The sequence below is a fragment of the Danio rerio genome, chromosome 21, assembly GCF_052040795.2.
Source record: "Danio rerio strain M-AB ecotype USA chromosome 21, GRCz13ab, whole genome shotgun sequence".
Classification (NCBI taxonomy): Eukaryota; Metazoa; Chordata; class Actinopteri; order Cypriniformes; family Danionidae; genus Danio; species Danio rerio.
In genome coordinates this window covers 24980280-24999385 of record NC_141041.1, presented here as the reverse complement: position 1 = coordinate 24999385, position 19106 = coordinate 24980280, and the positions used below count along the sequence as shown (strand labels likewise).

The 19106-nt window shown below is 36.6% G+C and overlaps 1 protein-coding gene and 1 long non-coding RNA gene across 28 annotated transcripts in view; both read left to right on the top strand.

The window, feature by feature from the left end:
- The window catches only part of ncam1a (neural cell adhesion molecule 1a), a 411497-nt gene that overhangs the window by 110221 nt on the left and 282170 nt on the right, over window positions 1–19106 (top strand). The gene's annotated exons all lie outside the window — the stretch shown is intronic.
- LOC147831919 (uncharacterized) lies at window positions 625–8200 on the top strand. The gene is made up of 3 exons (XR_015520925.1): window positions 625–3650; window positions 3878–4092; window positions 4256–8200. It is a non-coding gene; the product is annotated as an uncharacterized LOC147831919 (long non-coding RNA).

Sequence of the window (19106 nt, the reverse complement as noted above, 5' to 3'; positions counted from 1 at the left end):
GGACCCTGGTCATTTTCAGGCTTCCTTAGCAACCGGCTGGAATTCAAAAACCGTTAGAGAGGGTTATTGGAAATGTTGAATGAGCACATTATGTTGAATTTGGCATCATTTGTTTTTTTAGGCTAAATGTGGATTAGCATGAACTGCTTAACATAGATGCACAAAACATTATGCTGAAACGGAATGATTATGAGAGTTTTTGGACCGATAATGACTGTCTGTTTTTAAAGACTCCCGAAGAGATTATGTTTGTTGAAACATTTGTTAATGTTAATGCGTTAGTATTAACATCAGTTCTACAATTCACCCTCAAGTCACCCTTCTTTTCTTTCAATTGCATTGATCAGCAAATACATTGATTGTAAATGATTGTGGTGTAGCAAGTTTACATAAATTAGGAATAGTGAATGTTTATGAGTGTCTTTAAGATTATTTTTCATTCACTTTTTTTCATTTATTTTTCATTGAAAAATTAGATGGTGGTCTAGTGAATTTTTAACATTAAATTTTTAAATAATAATAATAATAATAATTCCTTACATTTATAAAGCATTTTTTTTCTGGATACTCAAAACACTTTACACATTTTTGGGGGAAACTTCTCATCCACCACTAGTGTGCAGCATCCACCTGAATGATGCAACAGCAGCCATATTGCGCCAGACAGCACACCACACACTAGCTGATGGAGAAAGAGTGATGAAGCCAATTATTATATAGGCATGGTTAGGAGGCCATGATGGGCAGAGGTCAGTGGGCAAATTTGGCCAGGATGTCGAGATTTAACCCCTACCCTTATTTAAAGGACATTCTGGAATTTTTTTAAAGACCTCAGTTTAACGTCTCATCTGAAAGATGGCGCTCACTGTGCAGTATAGAATCCCTCTCAATATAATGGTGTGTTAGGACTCACTAAGACCAAATGTTGATTTGCTTCTGCTGGCCTCACTAACACCACTTCCAGCAGCAACCTAGCTTTCCCATGTGGTCACTCATCCAGGTATTGACCAAGCACAGCCCAGCTTAGCTTCAGTGAGTGACCATGTAAGAGTTGCAGAGCTTCCGGTCATTACAAATAAATTCCCAGTATCATTATTTCACATGAAAAAATGGGGACAAACTTTTTGCTGTACATTTACTATATGCTGTGGATTCTGGAAAAAAAAATATCTATGAGAGTGATTAAATGATTTTCATTTCTAGGAGAGCTGTACTTTTATGTAACGAAAGAACTTCTTAAAATAGTTTTATATGGAGGACAGCATTAGTTTTCCCTAAAGTATGACAGGATATTTTGCAGTGGTTCCAACTTTTCTGACTGTTTTCCAAATGTGAGAATTTGTTACTTTAGATTCTCCTAGGTTCGACAGCTTCGCAGCCCCAGATCTGCTTGGAAATGGGTTTGATTCGAGCCGTCTGCCAGCAGCAGGCAGAATATGGAGACTGAGTCTATTTGATCTTTCACTGCGAGGATACTGTTGAGTTTTTTTTATGAGTTTCCGCTGTCGTTTCAACTTTACAGCTGCGTACAGTTACCAGTTTCAGCGTCACCCAGATGTGGGTTTGTTACGGAAGAATCCAACTGGAATAAACGTGTCAAGACTGGAGTAGTATGAGGATTTTAGCAGATGACACATGGAAATAAAATATGTGTCTGCTGCTGAGGCTTGGGAAATTGAAATGAGACGTTGCTAATCATTTCTCCAGTGTAGGAGCCGGGCGACCAGGCACTGCGTGGGCTGCTCTGAGTGCTCACCCTACAGGAACCCAAGCATATGAATGAAGTGGCAAAGACTGTAAGTTGGTAGTGAGGACTCAGGAAGACAGGAAGTGATCCGAAGAGGCTTGAAAAGCCCTTAACATCTGTCTAGACGGCATTAAAATTCCTGGGTGCTAGCCTGATATAGGAGTGTCATCTGGAATACATGCCTAGTGCTCATTTAATTGGAATTTGGAGGCACTGGATCTAAATATACTGTAGAGCATTTTGTTGGAATAAATGGAAAAGTTCTGTCGAAATTGATAAAAGATAGATCAATTACTTACTCAGGATGTTCCAAACCTGTTTGACATTATTTCTGTTCAGAGGAATATAAAAGAAGAAACTTTTATTTCCATGGATTTGCAGTCCGCTTTCAAGCTTCAGAAAATTGAGGAAAAGCATCATAAAAGTGACCCATGTGACTCTTTTGAAGTGATCAAATAGCTTTGAAATTTAAGGAGCTGAATAAAAATATTCTACCAGTACTCCTTGGCAGAGTTTGTGTGAAAAGTAGAGATGTCTGATTTATGATCAAATTGTCTTTTACATTGGAGTTTTTTAATTAAAGATTTGTTAACAAATTGGACTGGCTCTTAGGTGAGCTAGAATCAGAGCTTTTATGCATACAAATGGGCTTAAAAAGCATCATAAATGTGGCCCTTTTGACTTTTCTGAAGTGATATGATAGCTTTGAAATTGAAATAAGTGAACATTAATATCCCGCCCACTCTTCATGACAGAGTTCGTGTGAGAAGTAGTGATGTCTGATTAATGAACAAAATGAGCAAGTCAGATCTATTCAATTAGCAAAATTGACTCACTTGTAGGCGAACTAGGATTCGAGCTTTCAAACATTAAAAATGGCCAGAACAAGCATTAAAAAGTGGCCCATATGACTTTTCTTAAGTGATGTGATGATAAAAATGAGAATAAAGAAATCTGCCAAATCTCTATGGCAGTGTTCCCAATAGGAGTATCTGATTTATGAACAAATCACCCTTTAAGTTTGAACTTTTCTCTTATATTATCTATTTTACTTTCAATTTTGTTTTGGATTATTTGTTAACACTGGTAGGTGAACTTAAGGTTAACATTTTAAGCTTTAGAAATGGGGCAAAAGCATTTAAATAGTGACCCATATGAAACTATATTAGTGCTTCCCACAAGTAGACTTTAGTTGGGCGGGCCGATATTTACTGCCACCCAAATACTGGTGATAACACATGAATAATACTTTTATTGTCATCCTTTTACACTTTTTTGTATCCTCCCAAGAAAGCTACATATTTGCGATCGATAAACCAGTGGAAAATCTTCTCTCGCACTGCATGTTTCATACTGCTGGTTCTGTGTGCATGAGAACTGTCAACACTCACACAGACAATCTCACTTGCTCTGCAGACCCACAATGTGTGGCTTTTGCGCCAAGATGCGTCAGGCCATAGTTTTTGAATCTCCTAAAAAATCTGGTATTCTGCTTTTGGTTTCTCTTTGTAAAGTTGAGGTTATTTGTATGTCATTTTTGGCGAACAGGTGAGATATCCGAGAAAGTGAAACAAAAAAAAGACTGCAGTATGCATTACAGGGCTATATTCACCACATAATAGGCAACCGATTAGAGAATAAATCAATCAAAATTTAAGCTAGCTTAGCTACCTCATGTGCTAACCATTCAACAGCTTAGCTCATGCTCAGCAGGAGAGGTGACGTTTAAAAATAATTTAATATTAATAAATGAAACCGTGATTTCTCTATTTTTAACCAAAAAGCCTGATAGATTAATTGTTGTGCAATGAAATATAGCCTTACTGACCGACGAGGAAACAAGCAGTGCTTTTACATAGTTCATTCATAGAAAGAACAGTCAGAAAGGGAAACTGATGGATTTGTGCCGAATATTAGCATCATTAACCCATAACAATGTACAGTAGGTTACCTATTAACGTTACTGTCAGTATGTTTGTGTGCTCTTTATAAATGACTTAAAAACAGCTGGGAGTAAAGTATATTGATCGCAGCTGCTCAGTTTGTGATCATATCTCGTTTTTGTTCTATTGATTTGTTATTTCAAATATTCGTAGCTTGAAATAGATATAAATATGAAGTTCAGTAAAGTCAGCAACAGATTCGACAGCAGATCCGGATCAATAACTCATGTCATTATGATCTACTCGTTATTAGTATGACTACATTAAGTTACTAACAATATGACGAAGGGTTAGGATTAGGGTTAGATTTGCACTATCCATATGCACTCGCTCAAAAGCTTAACAGAGCCCCTGCAGTTGCTAAGCCACGATTGGTGGATGGCGTTTTTTGGGCGTGGCTTAGCGAAGGGTCAATTGAGGAGCGGGAAAGGGAGGCGGGGTGGAGCGATAACGTGGGGAAGCCTTTACAAACTGAGGAGCGATTACAAACTGAAAGCGGCGAGAGCGTCAAAGTAGCCAGAAGTCATTCATTTTTAACAAGAACTGGCGGCGAGGAACAGCGCAGCGCGTCTTCTCCTGTGTGGGCGTCGAGGAGAGTTGAAATCAAGTCAACTTTATGGTATGAGCTATGACGCGGTTTGCCGGCAAGAAGCCCCCCCTCCCATAAAAACCTGCATAAAAACCTTTACGTAGATGATTTAATTTAATTCCAAGTGAGCTAGAACTTTCTAAAATGAGAAGCAGCATCATAAAAACTTCTATAGTTATTGGACAGCTTTGTGTGAGGAGCAGACTGGAATCTTGTAAGCCAGATCTTTTCAATCAAATATTCATCTGATTTAAAAAAAAAAAAAAAAATTCAGGTGAGTAATTCCTTCACAAAACAGATTGAACTTGTTCTTGAGTTCAACTCACTTCCAGGAGCTGAATGCTTAGACATTATTGTCAACAATTTTTCAGTAAGATTTAAGCTTAAAAAGTTACCATAGAACCTTAAAAGACTTGCACACACTTGGTCACAATGACCGCTTTGAAAGCTTTAGTGCTCATTCATTGCAACTGCATAGAAAAGAACACCAATTCAGTCTCCAGAATGCTCTTTTGAATTAAAGTAAAAAAAATGTGAGACTAAGGAAATGAACACATTTAGATTTTTAGGTGTACTGTTCTTTTAATATGAAACCTTTGTCTTGCATACCCTGCATTCTTTCTCTTGCTGCCTTCTGGTCTAGTCAGCTGGAATTCGAATCACTTCCTGTGGCCACTGCATTTATATTTTGCGTTTTGTCGCAATGCAGTTTGTCAGCTATATTGCAATGATTGTTTCCCAGACAATCATTTACAGCATAAAAGCAGCGTGTCCTTCCTCCCCCTCTCAAGTGCTTGATCCCTAAGAATAATTTACATATTTCCAACACACCTACACTGTAGCCCATTGTTCATGTTTTTTTTTAACTGTAGATAACAGCATAGAGGACTTAGATCGTTACATTACTCACCCTGAGTTTGAGGTCTTTTTAAAGGAGGACTTTATCGCATGATAACAAATAAAGAGGTCAGACAGTTCCCAGATGCACACAGCGTACAATTCTTGACCTTCAAGCATTGCACTCTGCCAGTGTGCTGTGTTAAATGAAAGTGTGTGTGTGTGTTTGTATGGAAGTAGGTATCACTTGCGCTCATGAACATTACTTTCTTCTGCCTGTGTGGTGCAGAAAAGAGCCAGGCATCTTCAAAAGCTCTCAGAAAAACCGTTAACTGGGTCATCTATGGGTCAATAAACCCAGGTCATCTAGGGACCCGTCTGAATAAGTCCATCATACTTTAACCTGGAAAAAAAGGAGCAGTGACGGGGGAAAAATATCATGGCTGATATCATGAATTATTTTTGACCTAACATGATTCAGTTTTCACTTGCTGCTTTCGTTGGCCATCATTCAAGCGGTCAGAGTAAACCGTTTTCATTTTAGAGAGGAGATATCATACAACCCTTTTCTTGAATGGGCAATTTGGCGTCAGGAACGTCTTTTGATTTTGCCTGCCATGCTTCCTGCAAAAGCTTTTGAAGCATGGCTCGCTTAGATGTGGGGTGCAGCCCATTATACAAACTGAATGAAAGGACATGAATTGTTAGTGCAGTTTGCAGGCGGCTTTATACCACATCACTGAACACACTGGGACCACAGTGTTGTGCGTACGACATTTGACTCACATTGTCCAGTTTGATAAACCCAAAATCAGGCTCAACATAAATGGATATATGCTGAAGTGGAATAATACCTCAATGCATGTTTTATTCAATTTCTGCATGTCTGGTTGTGCTTCATTATTGTCGTGAAAAAATATTTCTCATTTTGGAAATATGTCCATAAGCCGACGATGTTGCTTAACGTAAAATACATTGCTCCGGGCATGTGTCATTGCACTTAATCTGAAAAAAATGTAATTTACGGTACATTTTGTGATTAGTTTCAGACACATCTCTTTCTTGTACATGAGAAAGCAGGGCTTGTTGTACAGACCACCAAGTGAACAACTGACCTAAACCCAACCAATAAAAGTTTTTAAATGCAGATGTAAGAAAAAAAAATTCCCATGACACTGTTGCTGTAACCTTGATTATCTATTCAGGGTATCTGCAAGGTCTTAAAAAGTCCTAAAACGTCTCAAATTTGCTGAAATATAGGGTTGTAGGTCTTAAATAATTTTAAACAGATCTTAATTTGTCCTATAATGTCCAGGAAAGCTACCCTACTGAGCCAACTCCCAATCACCAATAACCAGGGCTTGACATTAACTTTTTTGATCACCAGTCACAGTAGCTAGTATTTTTCCAATGTTAATAGCCACTCTGCATTTTCACTTGCCACAATTTTGTTTTTGGGAAAATATTTTTTTGTGCATAAATATCACTTTGACTTGCTAAAATTACTTGATTTAGATTACTTGATTTAGATTTAGATTTAGATTTTGTGTTTTGTCCACATGCCTTCTTATTCATTTCACACTTTGTGTGTTGTGCATGACCAAATGGATCATGGTTTCATAGTGTTATACTGGAATTAGTTTTTATTTCGCATAACTTTTCAGAACTCAAAATTAAGGATTTACCAAATGTATCTCTGACCGCTCCATACAATAATTATTTCTTAGCCAAAATTTTTAATGTGTCAAAACAAGCTAAATATAGCTGTATACTATACTTTTTGTTTAACAAAACATTTCTTTAAAATACAACAAAACAAAGAAAAACAGTTGACTTTTAAAAATAATTATAGGCATGTATCAAAAATATGCACAGTAATCTGTCCTCGCTAAAGGTCTGTCAAATCACCCGTTAACTGCACATAAATGGAGAGTTAATCTCTTATTAAAGCAATGCTGTTGTAAAAATTATAATTAAACCATATAAACAAAAATAACCATAAGCAAAAGAAAGCAGGTGAAAAACATACTGTATGATAATGGAAGGATGATCACACGCTTAAGGCCAATTAATAATCTGTTCAAAGCGAAAGCAACCAATGATGCTTACAAAAAGATGTATTTGTAGCTCTTGAAAGCAGCAAGACTGTGGGTGCATTAGCATAACCTATTTGTCTGACTATTTGAAACATAACCGATCACAGTTGCATTCCAGTCACGGTTGCTTCAAGCAAGGAAACTGGAGCAAGCATGCGCTTTAAACAGTCGCGCACATTGCATCCTCTCGTTCGGTATTCATCCGCTTTTCTCTGCTCGCGTGGACGCAATTTTTTTTGTTAGTCGTGCTGTTTCTCGATTCTAAGATCACATTTGCCCACATATTGGGTCATACTTACAGTTGAACCCTGCTTTTAAGAAAACCATAATTAAAACAATTATTTTCAACTAGCCAAAGTGGCTAGTGGGAGTGACTGTCTAACCCGCCAAAGCTAAAATCTACCTGCATTTGGCAGGTTGGCGGTGTAAATGTTAAGCCCTGCCAATAACCAATATCAACTTATTTTTATATTAAAGTTTTTTTATTATTATTGTAAAGACATACAAAACAGCTGTTAGACATTTTTACAGCAAGTTCTCCTTGCTAAATTTCATAATCAGGGTCAGAAAACTAAAGCAACACATCCCTTTACATGATCTTCCATTAACTATTTATAAAAAATACTTGCCCATTAGAAAAAATCCCTAATGTTTAGCTCTGTACAAGTCGAAAATTTTATTTACAATTGTCTTAAAAGGGTCTTTAAAAGTTTTAAATCTGACTTGAAGAAACCGATTGCAGGTACTACTATTGCAGTTATATATTTTGTAGAAACATGCTTCACTAGTCTTGAACCAGTAAGCTCTGCATTACAAGTAAAAACACTGTACGAAGCTACCAATCAAATTGACCCGGATAGAAAAATTGTAGATAGGCAGATGAGGCAAACATATTTGATTACAAGTCAAAGACACTGTTAAGTTGTTTTATGCTTTTTATTTGGTGTTAGACATCTTTATTCATGTCCCTGTCACTATTATTATACTGAAAAAAAAACAAAAAAAAAACTTTTATTCATCTAATTAAAACACATCTAAATTGTATCATTTGACCCAATAAAAAATTATATTATATTTGGTATTTTATAATATAATATAATATAATATAATATAATATAATATAATATAATATAATATAATATAATATAATATAATATAATATATTTATGTATTTTCTAATTAATTAATTAAATAACATTTATTTATTTGTTATTAATATTACTAAACAATATTTTCTATCACCATGAGAACAAAGCATATATGTCTTGTTGAAGAAAGTCAATTAATTTAATTTTTCATTTTGTTCTAAACAAGAAAATATAGCTTTAATAAAAACAACATTCATTTATCCAAATTAAAAGAAATAAAGTAAATGGTTTCAAATCTAAATTTAATTACTTGAGCAAATGTAGAATAAATAATTTGCCTTAAACAATATTTTTTTAAGTCAATGAAAGTACAAAGCATAGTGAGTTTCTGTCTATTCCACATGCACTAGCCTGTGTGAGTAACCTTAACATTCATCTTTGAATGATTGTTGCACAGGCATGGCCAGTCCTCTATACAGTATGACAGTTAAATCTAGAGCATCACTACTGTGCATATACTGTATAGATAAGTGAATACAGTTTCTGTACAGCTGGACCAGTTGACGTTGGACAGCTTGTTCAGCCTCAGAGCAGATACGAGACACAAACTGGGACGTTTCTCTGTGGAAAACTCTGTTTGTGTCTGAAACCTGGCACTCTCCATGCTGACCATGTCATGTGTGTTATGCAGACAAGAGTTTTGAAGTGTCCATTGCATTTCCAATTTCACGAGGAGGTCTGCTAGACTGTCTGTTTCTGCTAGTATTGTGGAGGTTCTGTTATGTCCAATTTGTTGACTTTTATTCCATCAGAACTAAGAAAACGGACTGTACTTGTCATACCACTTCAGAAAAATGGAAATTACGTACTGTCTTTGTTTTTCTAGAGTGCTTCTCGTTTCTTTTGACCTTTGCTTAAAATGTAAAAGCCACATTTCTTGTTGTATGAACATCTTCATTATGAATAGCATTTCATGATATTTACAGCAATTAAGGCTAATGTTAAAATAATAAAAGCTAATGTTATCTATCAGTTAACAATACAGTACTATAACATTTATTTGTTTAGGTTATTGTTCATTTTTTACAACATAAAAATGATATACAATTGTCAACATTTAAAGTGAATTAAAAACCTTCATCACGGATGTCCTAAAACGTTTGAACAACACCCATTCTTACAATTTTTTGATCCACTTCAAATGTTCTTTACTGTAAACCAAAGTTGCATCTACAACATGGGCTGTAATCAGAGATAGCAGAAGTGCACACATATTTTACCCAAGTAGAAGTACAGATACTCATGTTTAAAATGACTCTGGTAAAGGTTGTACTGATTAGACTTTTGTGCTCAAGTAAATGTAAAGAAGTACGACCTGGAAATTGTATTTAAGTAAAAATTACCTATTACTACTGCATGTTTTATTTTCACTAGGTAGGTAATTATCCCATTTCACCCACAGTCCAAAGACATGCGGTAAAGGTGAATTGGTAGCTAATTTGCCATAGTTTGTGAGTGTGTGTGTGAATGTGAGATTGTATGGGTGTTTCCCAGTACTGGGTTGTGGCTGGAAGGGCATCCACTGTGAAAAATATATGCTGGATTTATTGGTGGTTCATTCCGCTGTGGCGACCCCCATCGTGGGGACATTGGAGTTTGTTTGGAAATGAAAATCGATTTGACGTCAAAACCCACCGTCAGACCGACGTCAATGTCCAACGTCCAACCTATAATCAACCTAAATTCAACCAAATATCAAAGTGTACTCAAATTACACCCTGACATTGTGTAGACGTTACCACTATGACATCTATCAGACGTTGGATTTTGGTCACTTTCCAACACAAAATAAATATCAATGTAATTTGACGTCTTTATATAACATTTTCCTTAGACATTGGTTAGCCATTGAATTTTGGTCACCTGATATCATGACCTAAATCTAACCTAATATTAACGTCTTATGATGTTGTGTGCTTGCTGGGCTATGATCGGAAGTGGACAAAAGGCTTAAGGATTTTAACGGCATATTTTTGAAAAGAAATGTGTCTTTTATTTACCTGTGATCTGTTCGAGTAAAATATGTCTTATTATAGTGTAAACAGGGCAACATCAGTCATGTGAAATTCGCTGTCTCCCTCTGTCTTATCTTCATAGTCATCCTAGCCCTTCTTATTGTAATCTTTATGAACTAGCCTATGTACAGGGTGTGATAGACTTGGTTGAAAAAGCCGCACATTGCAGCATGCTGGCGCGCAGTGACAAAAAATAGATGGATTGCATCAAAAAGGTGTTCAAATTGTGCAATGACAAGAAATTATATAGATTGCAAACACATAAAAACGAAAGTAACCTGGCCGATTTAAAAATGTAAGGAGTAGAAAGCAAAGATATTTGTGTAAAAATGTAAAGAGTAAAAGTAAAAAGTCAAAAAATAAATAATGGAGTAAAGTACTGATACCAGAAAAATCGGTTTAAGTACAGTAACAATAAGTATTTGTACTTTGTTACTTCCCATCACTGGCTGTAATGACCACATCTTTTTGTTTATTTGTTCCTATACTGGTAGTATTTTCTCTAAGTTCTTTACCAGTATAAATAATATGTCAACATTTAGTTTAAAAGATCCAAACCTATATGAATTTTGCTTGTATATTTTGAATTTTCATACTGTATATATTTTCTTTGTTGCCCCCATTGTAAAAAAGGAAAAAAGTAGTGCTTATTCTCATCCACTGAGTTTTTGTTTTCTCATATTACGTCTGGACGTTGACCCGGTCATAACAGCTTGTGGTGCACATTTCTGTGTGTTCTGTAAGTCAACAATTAAGTTGTTGTAGATACCATCAGCACCTGCCTCTGAGGTTTCCATTGACATTTGAATCAACACTGAAAAAGAAATAGTCACAGTAGGATATATCACAAACCGCAATGGGGAAAAAAGCAACCCAAAGAAACGATTTGTACAAAGTAGAGCTCACAGCTATTGGCTATTTTCCAGGAAAACTCAGACAACTGCTTGTGTCTTAGTCAGCATGTATCTTGTAGATCAGCCTGTTCTTTATCCTACTGTACTTTCTATGTGTCAGTGTTTCCAAGACCAAATGTTGTGCTTTCCTACCAACACAAAGGCTCAAAACAGCATTTAAGCTGGTTTCTAAAAGCAAAATAAGATATATATCATCCAAATTTTTGCCACAATCCATTTGTCATAGTGGTGGTTTGTGAACAATCTTCGGGCTTGGGGTAAACAAATCAATTGTTTCATCTTATAAACACTTAAAATAAAGGTTCTTTATTAGCATTGGAGGTTCAAATATGTATCCCATTGAAAAATTGGATTATTGACACTAAGAAAACAAACAAACAAACAAAAAACTCTTCAGTTAAAGGTCTGGGAAAACCAAAAAATGTGATCCTCTACCACAAAAAATAAATAAATAATAGCCAAAAACATTAGGTCAAATTGATTTTCCTTTTATACCAAGAATATTATGTAAAAGATTATGTTACATCAAGATATTTTGTACATTTTCAATGGTAAATATGTTATGACTGCATATCAAGCATATCAATTAGATTGTTTTAAAGGTGACTAAGCTTTTTTAACCCTGAGATTCCAGATGTCCTATCCTAACAAATATGAAAGGCTTATTTTTCCATTTTTTAGCTGATGTGCACGCTGAAAGAAAATTAATAAATGTAAATCTTAATTTCTTAAAAAATAGAAATATGATAGGTTTTGTGGTCTATGGACACAAATGGTTCTTTCATGAAACCTATTCATTTGTTTCTGACGACAAGATGCACTGTGCTCACTGTGGGGTAATGCATTATGAGTAGCACCAGTTACATAATAATATTACTTTTTTAAGTAACGTGTAAAGTAATGCATTACTTTTCAAATTAAGTAATAATATTTGAGTTACTTTTAAAAAATGAACGTAGTCATGTTGAATCCTGCACGCAATTAGAGAATGCTGGAACAGGCAGAAAGGAAGTTGGCAGAATCTTACATGTCTTCATAAAAATATTCTCTTTATTTTGAACAAGTGAAAGAAAAGGAAAAGAGGATTATCTGAATGGTCTATCTGAATATACACCATGTATAGCTCTGGGGTCAGGAAGAGCTATATCCTACATTAATGTTTTGTGTATGTTTATTTAAAGATAAATGAAGGTTATAAAGTGTGCTGTTAATTGCAGAGCTCCTCTGTTTGAAAAAAAGAGGAAAAAAACCCCATCATGTTCCTAAAGAAATCAAGCCTCAGCCAGGTCAGAAAAAAGACAATGCAAAAGTAACTCAAAAGTAATGTAATGCATTACTTACCATAAAAAGTAGTTACTTGTGCAACTAGTTACTTTTTTGGGAAGTAACTCCATTTTGTACTCCATTACTTTCTGAAGTAACTTTCTCCAAAACACACTTCTTCAGTAGCTTCTTTTTTTCAGAAGGCAGTCTTTCTTTTTTTCCTCAATGACGTTCCACATGTCATTAAAGATAGTAAGTGTTGACTGGTCAGAAAGCAATATTTAATAGAAAAGTTTATCACAGATTTGTCATCTGTCTCCTGCATTACGCACACTTTGAGAAACCTATTACACAACAACATTTTACCTGTTTGTTTACAAGACAACAGCATTTCTAGGACAGAAAATGGACAAATCTGAAAATAGGTTACAAAGTAGATGTTTTTGAAATCTTCATCATCACTTTCTTATTGTTAGTAGGGCAGGGTGCCGATGTCCTGCATAGTTTAGATTCGACTTCCTTCAATACACCTGCTTAAAAGTTTCAAGTATACCTAGAAAGAGCTTGGTTAGCTGGTTAAGGTGTGTCTAATTGGGGTTGGAACTAAACTTTGCAGAACACCGGCCCTCCAAGACTAAGTTTGAGCACCCCTGTTGTAAGGTGACAGTGCCAAATGCATGGCATATGTAATACAGCGTTTTTGGCAGTGAATATGTAAACGAATCGTTTTGAAAACATTGCGTAAACTGAAAAAAAAACAACAAAAAAACAAAAAAACTTTTGAACATAAACTTAGATGGTAAAATTGTAACTTACATTGATTCTTTTGAACTTTTTACACTTTTTTTTCATCACCTACTGGCATAAAAATGTCATTTAGCACAGCCTTCAAGTGTCAAGTTACTTTCCATAGACAAGGCTAAATTACTGTCATTTAGGAGTCATGTAGGGTCTGTGGGTGTATGAATTGATTTCTTTTTAACAAATAATTGTGCAGCTCTACTTAGGGCCCCTTTATATCAAAAGTAGGTTAAATTGTTGCACAGCTATGGGCTTAGATGAGTAATATTCCGATCACAGGGATCTGCTTAAAATCCTGCACAGGGAAATGTCATTAGTAATTGGGTATGCCGTGACCTTTTTTATCTGTGAGGTGTGCCTAGCTTCTCTACTTTTGCTGCATCCCTAATTGCCTTCCAGGGGGCTTTTGCTTCCTGAACACCCACTGCACAATGGGACATTTTGCAATACCTGTGGAAAAAGACACCCAATGGGTTGAGATTTCTCCAATTCCTCCATAGTCGCCATCCCAGATTTGATGGTAGTGAGGAATTGATGACACCCTGCTGTTATATAAATTGTAACGTTAGCTAGAGAAATGAGTAATGCTTGACATGGATGCTGTGTTTCAGTGCAGTGGTAGTGCATTATGGACTAGCAGTGATGTTGAAAGAGAACTCGAAGACAGATCCATCTCCACTGACAGGTCGGATCCGGATGGGTGAACCGTGATGGAGGCTTTGGGCTTAAGCTCACAGTCCTGTCTGTCTTTTCATCTTGTGGGGGTTGATAGTTGGTAGGATGCTGGTCAGTTCATGCATTTACATTCATAGAGCGCAGCCTATCTTTCATCAACCGGTCTTTTATCAATATTTAATTTTTTTTATAAAGTGCTGCTGTTATTATTTCCCGCCATTCACTTCTGTGTTCGCCAATTTGTGGCTGACGTGTCATATCGATTGTTTTATTAGTACATTCAACAAGAAATAGATTCGGTTTATTGTGCAGTTTTTCAAGTACAATGAATAATTCCTAACATCAAGCAATAATAGAATTAGCAGTCATAAAAAATAAGCACAACAGCAGTGATCATTTATATTACTTAAAATATTAGTGTATTGGCAAAACTGCACCATAACTATGTTATTTACACAATCGCTTTTGAATTTTGATGTGGTGGTTATGGTGGATCATATCTTGTATTCATTTAAGGTCATCTAAGAGTTATGATGCCCTTTTGAACTCTTCTAAACTGGTGACCTTTGCAAAGCAGTGACCTCCATAAAACCTCAAGTCCAGCCTTACTCCTTATTTTTATGTTTCCTCCCTACAAATTTAAAATAAATCAATGTTTAGATGCTTTATAGCTTGTACTTGATAAACAGACTCTGTGTCTGAGTTCAAGAAACCCCTCTCATTTATATTTAAAAGATAAAAGATCACTATTTATGCACATTCCTAAAACCCAAAAAAGTCTGAGCATAAAAATTGCGCTGATTTAATCAGGCTCGGTAACCTTTGGACAGCCTTTAAAATAACTAAAGTTGGAGACTTAAGCCAAAGAAAACCTCTTTTATTTTTGCATTGAAGCACGTTTCATTTCAGGAATGCAGAGAAATAAAAATAACTTCAACTTTATTAAAATAATAGCGTAATCACAGTTGGTAATGAGGTGAGTCTGTAATTACGAGACCTCTGTTCTAACTCACTGCATTACAAACAATAGTATTAAATTAGTCTAAATTATTTTGGTTTGCATCCAAGCATTATTTGAGTCCTTAATTGCTGAAAGGAAAGCACATGCCGTTTTCTCACTTAATGCACAAAGGTATCTGTATCTTTGCCATTCAAACAGTGATGAGGGTGATACTGCGTTAGCGGGTTCATATTCTAATGCTGTGCAATTCGTTTCAATGTACCGGGTCAACCAAGGGACCAGCAACACCTCAGAGCGACTTCAAGGGCTGATAATCTGTTTTGAATTAGAGCAGATTGGCCAATCACAGTTTGTGTCATTGTGTCTTGGTTGTAATTATTTGTGACAGGTGAGAAGCAGACGTGGCAGCAGTGTCTCTGCCTGTGTCGGGAAGCTGAGAAATGCTGCTTTCTCAGCCAGAGGATGGATGAGATCAGTGTAAATCCAAATACGAATGTTTGCCAAACATTCTGTCTTCTGTCATTGTGTTGATTTTGTTGAAAGCAGGGTAGAATTCTTGCTGTTTCTTCTTTACTTACAGTATACTATATGCAGCTGTGGAAATATTGGAAGCACTTGAAAATGCTCAGTTTCTCCTTTTACATTAATCTAAAGACCCATTATATAATAAGTAAACCAGTTGTTGACCCTTTATCGAATGAGAAACCATAATTGGTAACTTAATTTGCATTTATTACAGTATAATTTACTTTTTAAAAGTCTTAATAGTAGCAAAGTAGGTAGTGCTGTCACCTTACAGCAAGAAGGTTTGCATGTTCTCCCTGCATTCGCGTGGGTTTCCTCCGGGTGCTCCGGTTTCCCCCACAGTCCAAAAACATGTGGTACAGGTGAATTGGGTAGGCTAAATTGTCCATAGAGTATGAGTGTGAATGAGTGTGTGTGGATGTTTCCCAAAGATGGGTTAAGGCTGGAAGGGCATCCGCTAAGTAAAAATGTGCTGGATAAGTTGGCGGTTCATTCCGCTGTGGCAACCCCGAAATAATAAAGGGACTAAGCTGAAAAGAAAATTAATGAATGAAAGTCTTAATAGTTTAAAGCTCTTGTAATAATGGCAAGTAACACTACTGGTTTTTTACCAACCCGAGCTCATTGTGGAAACGTAGTCCCGCGGACGTTTCTGGAGACCGCGGAATACGTCCCGGCGGGTACGTACGGCTGCAGTTTTTGTTTTTGCGAATCCGCGAGAGGCTGCTGGTTCGCGCCCGCGCTGTTCTCTCGTGAACCCGCCAGAGGCCGCTGTCCGACTGACCGGATGATTGACTGTGCGACCGGCCAATCGACTGACCTGCCCTCCTCCTTCCCTAAACCCAACCAATTTTACCGGTCGACCCGCCCGCCCGCTCGCTTCCCTAAACCCAAGCAACAGTTTACAAAAAGCCGTCCAAAAAAATAAAAGCCCTGATTTTTTTGTTTCTACTGCGTTTTCGGTTTTCACCGCGTTCTCACCCTGTTACGAAACTCGCTCACTTCATTTTTGGGATTCTGTTTTTGTCTTACCTGATTGCTGGAACCGCTCTTCCCCGGACTCGAAACCGATCGCCGCGGTCGACTCCCCTCTGCATCTCGAGCCTGCCGACGCACACGATGAGCTGAGTGGACAAACGGGTTGCAGCGGGGAAGCCCTCCACAAGGAGGTAAGCGTTCAGCCGGCCGCTCCAAAAACGTCCGCAGGACTACGTTTTCAGAATGAGCTTGGGTTGGTTTTTACTGATGAGTGTCTCAATGGGTGCCCTATAAAAGGACTTTAATTATATTAAATATTGTGTCAATAATGTCAGTTATATCCTGGCTCGTCCCAGCTTTGTAATAGCAGTGAATGGTGCCTTTATGAATTATGAAGCTGCGTATTTATCCATCATAAAAAATCCATATAACTCAATGGCTTATAATTGCCCTCTGAAGAGTGTTTTTGTGAGAAAAAACTTTATGATCGATCACAGACATACACATCTAGGATAGCTAGATTGTGAATAAATCCTGAGATAATTTTTTGGTTTTGGGGAACTATTCCCAAGTAAGTAAACGTTTTATATAATTCCACTGATTTAAACTGTCTGTTTTTGTCTATGCTGCAGGTGAATGCTTCATTTCTACATCAGAATGTCAGAGTTTTTTCTTGGCTGTCATATTGTTGGCTGAGTACAGTACAGGTGCATCTCCATTCAGTGCATATCACTTGGTGTTTCTTATTCATTTGAGCCAGACGGTAGAGTAGTTGCCCTGTAATAAAACACATGCCAGTGTTAATAAAGGTGCTCGATGCAGACATGCTGTGGGAAGTTGTTTTGGTTGCTGACCGAGTGTCAGAGCAGACGGAGCGTATCTGTAAAGCATGCATGAAAACAAACACCAATGCCTTATATTGTCAGCTAGTAGATGTGTCTTCATTACAGCTATTGAAATCATATTAATTGATTTTAACCCCTGAAACAGTGAGATTGATAGAAAGGTGAAGATTGTGTCTGATAGTGATTCACAGTTGCTAGTTTCCTGGATTACAGATGCAAAATATTACAGTATTTTAATACAATATGTATTTATTTATTTATTTATTTATTTATTTTAAGGTGGTATTGAATTGCTTACTTTTTGTATAAATAAGTAAAGAGCGTAATGAAGAATAAAAGAAAACAATTAATATTAAATTTGATATATGTTTGGAAAGTTTTAGTAATTATGGAAAAGAAGTTATAACCAGTAATGGAGAGAACATTTCATTAAGAAGAACACAGAAATGACAAGAAATGCTCTGTTTTGAATTAGCTTAAATGGCTTCTATTGTAACCCTTTTACAAGAAGTAAGATACATCTTTGGTGTCTCCAAAATGTGTATGTAAAGTCTCAGCTCAAATTACCCATCGGCTTTTTTATTGTACAGTGCAGAAAAATGCCAATTTTGCGGTCAAAGAAAAGTGTAGTTCTTTTTGTAGCCCACCGTTCCCATATCTCTGTCTGCTTCTTCTGCATTATATTAGATAAACAGTAGTCAGTGACAGAGACAGACACGGATGAAGCAGAGATCCAGTTTATTAGTCAAAAATACCAAGTAAGGTTTTTTGATGAATTTGTTGTGGAGTTTATTCGAGCCTGTACCATTGTGGTGGATAGTAGCATCTGTGTACAAGTCCAATATGAACTAAGAATAGCTGATTTTGTGCTGCATCTTCTGTTTGAAGGTAACTGTGTAGTTACTAATGCAGTAAAAATCTGTTTGCTAATTGTACACACATAAACACATTAGTGCATTGAATGACTTTACGTTTTTATAAGCTAAACTAGGGGTGAGACAGTGGCGCAGTAAGTAGTGCTGTCGCCTCACAGCAAGAAGGTTGCTGGGTCGCTGGTCGAACTTCGGCTCAGTTGGCGTTTCTGTGTGGAGTTTGCATGTTCTCCCTGCCTTCGCGTGGGTTTCCTCCGGGTGCTCCAGTTTCCCCCACAGTCCAAAGACATGCGGTACAGGTGAATTGGGTAGGCTAAATTGTCCGTAGTGTATGAGTGTGAATGTGTGTGTGGATGTTTCCCAGAGATGGGTTGCGGCTGGAAGGGCATCCGCTACGTAAAAACTTGCTGAATAAGTTGGTGGTTCATTCCGCTGTGGCGACCCTGGATTAATAAAGGGACTAAGCCGACAAGAAAATGAATGAATGAATGAATGAATAAGCTAAACAATATTTTTTTGTGAACTGAGCATTGCATCAGTTGATGAAACATGGTTATTTTCTGTAAATTTAAAGAGTCCTATAAAACTTCCGAATTTTAACAGAAAATTCCTGGCCACCACTGCCAGAATTTTTCTGTAAATTTAACAGATTTTTTTCATAGAGTAAATAAATTAAAGCTAAATTCTAAATGTTGTGTAGATTGAACTAAACAACATTACATTACCTTTATGTAACTAACTTAAGTTCACTCAAATAAATATTCTTTCTTTTAGGTAACTTAACTCGGTTATGTGGAACCTGTTGTCATAAAGTTAATTAAAGCCAGCATATCATTTTTTTGAGAGTGAAACGATAAGTAACAAACAAATGCCATTAGAACATTTAAAGAGAATTCT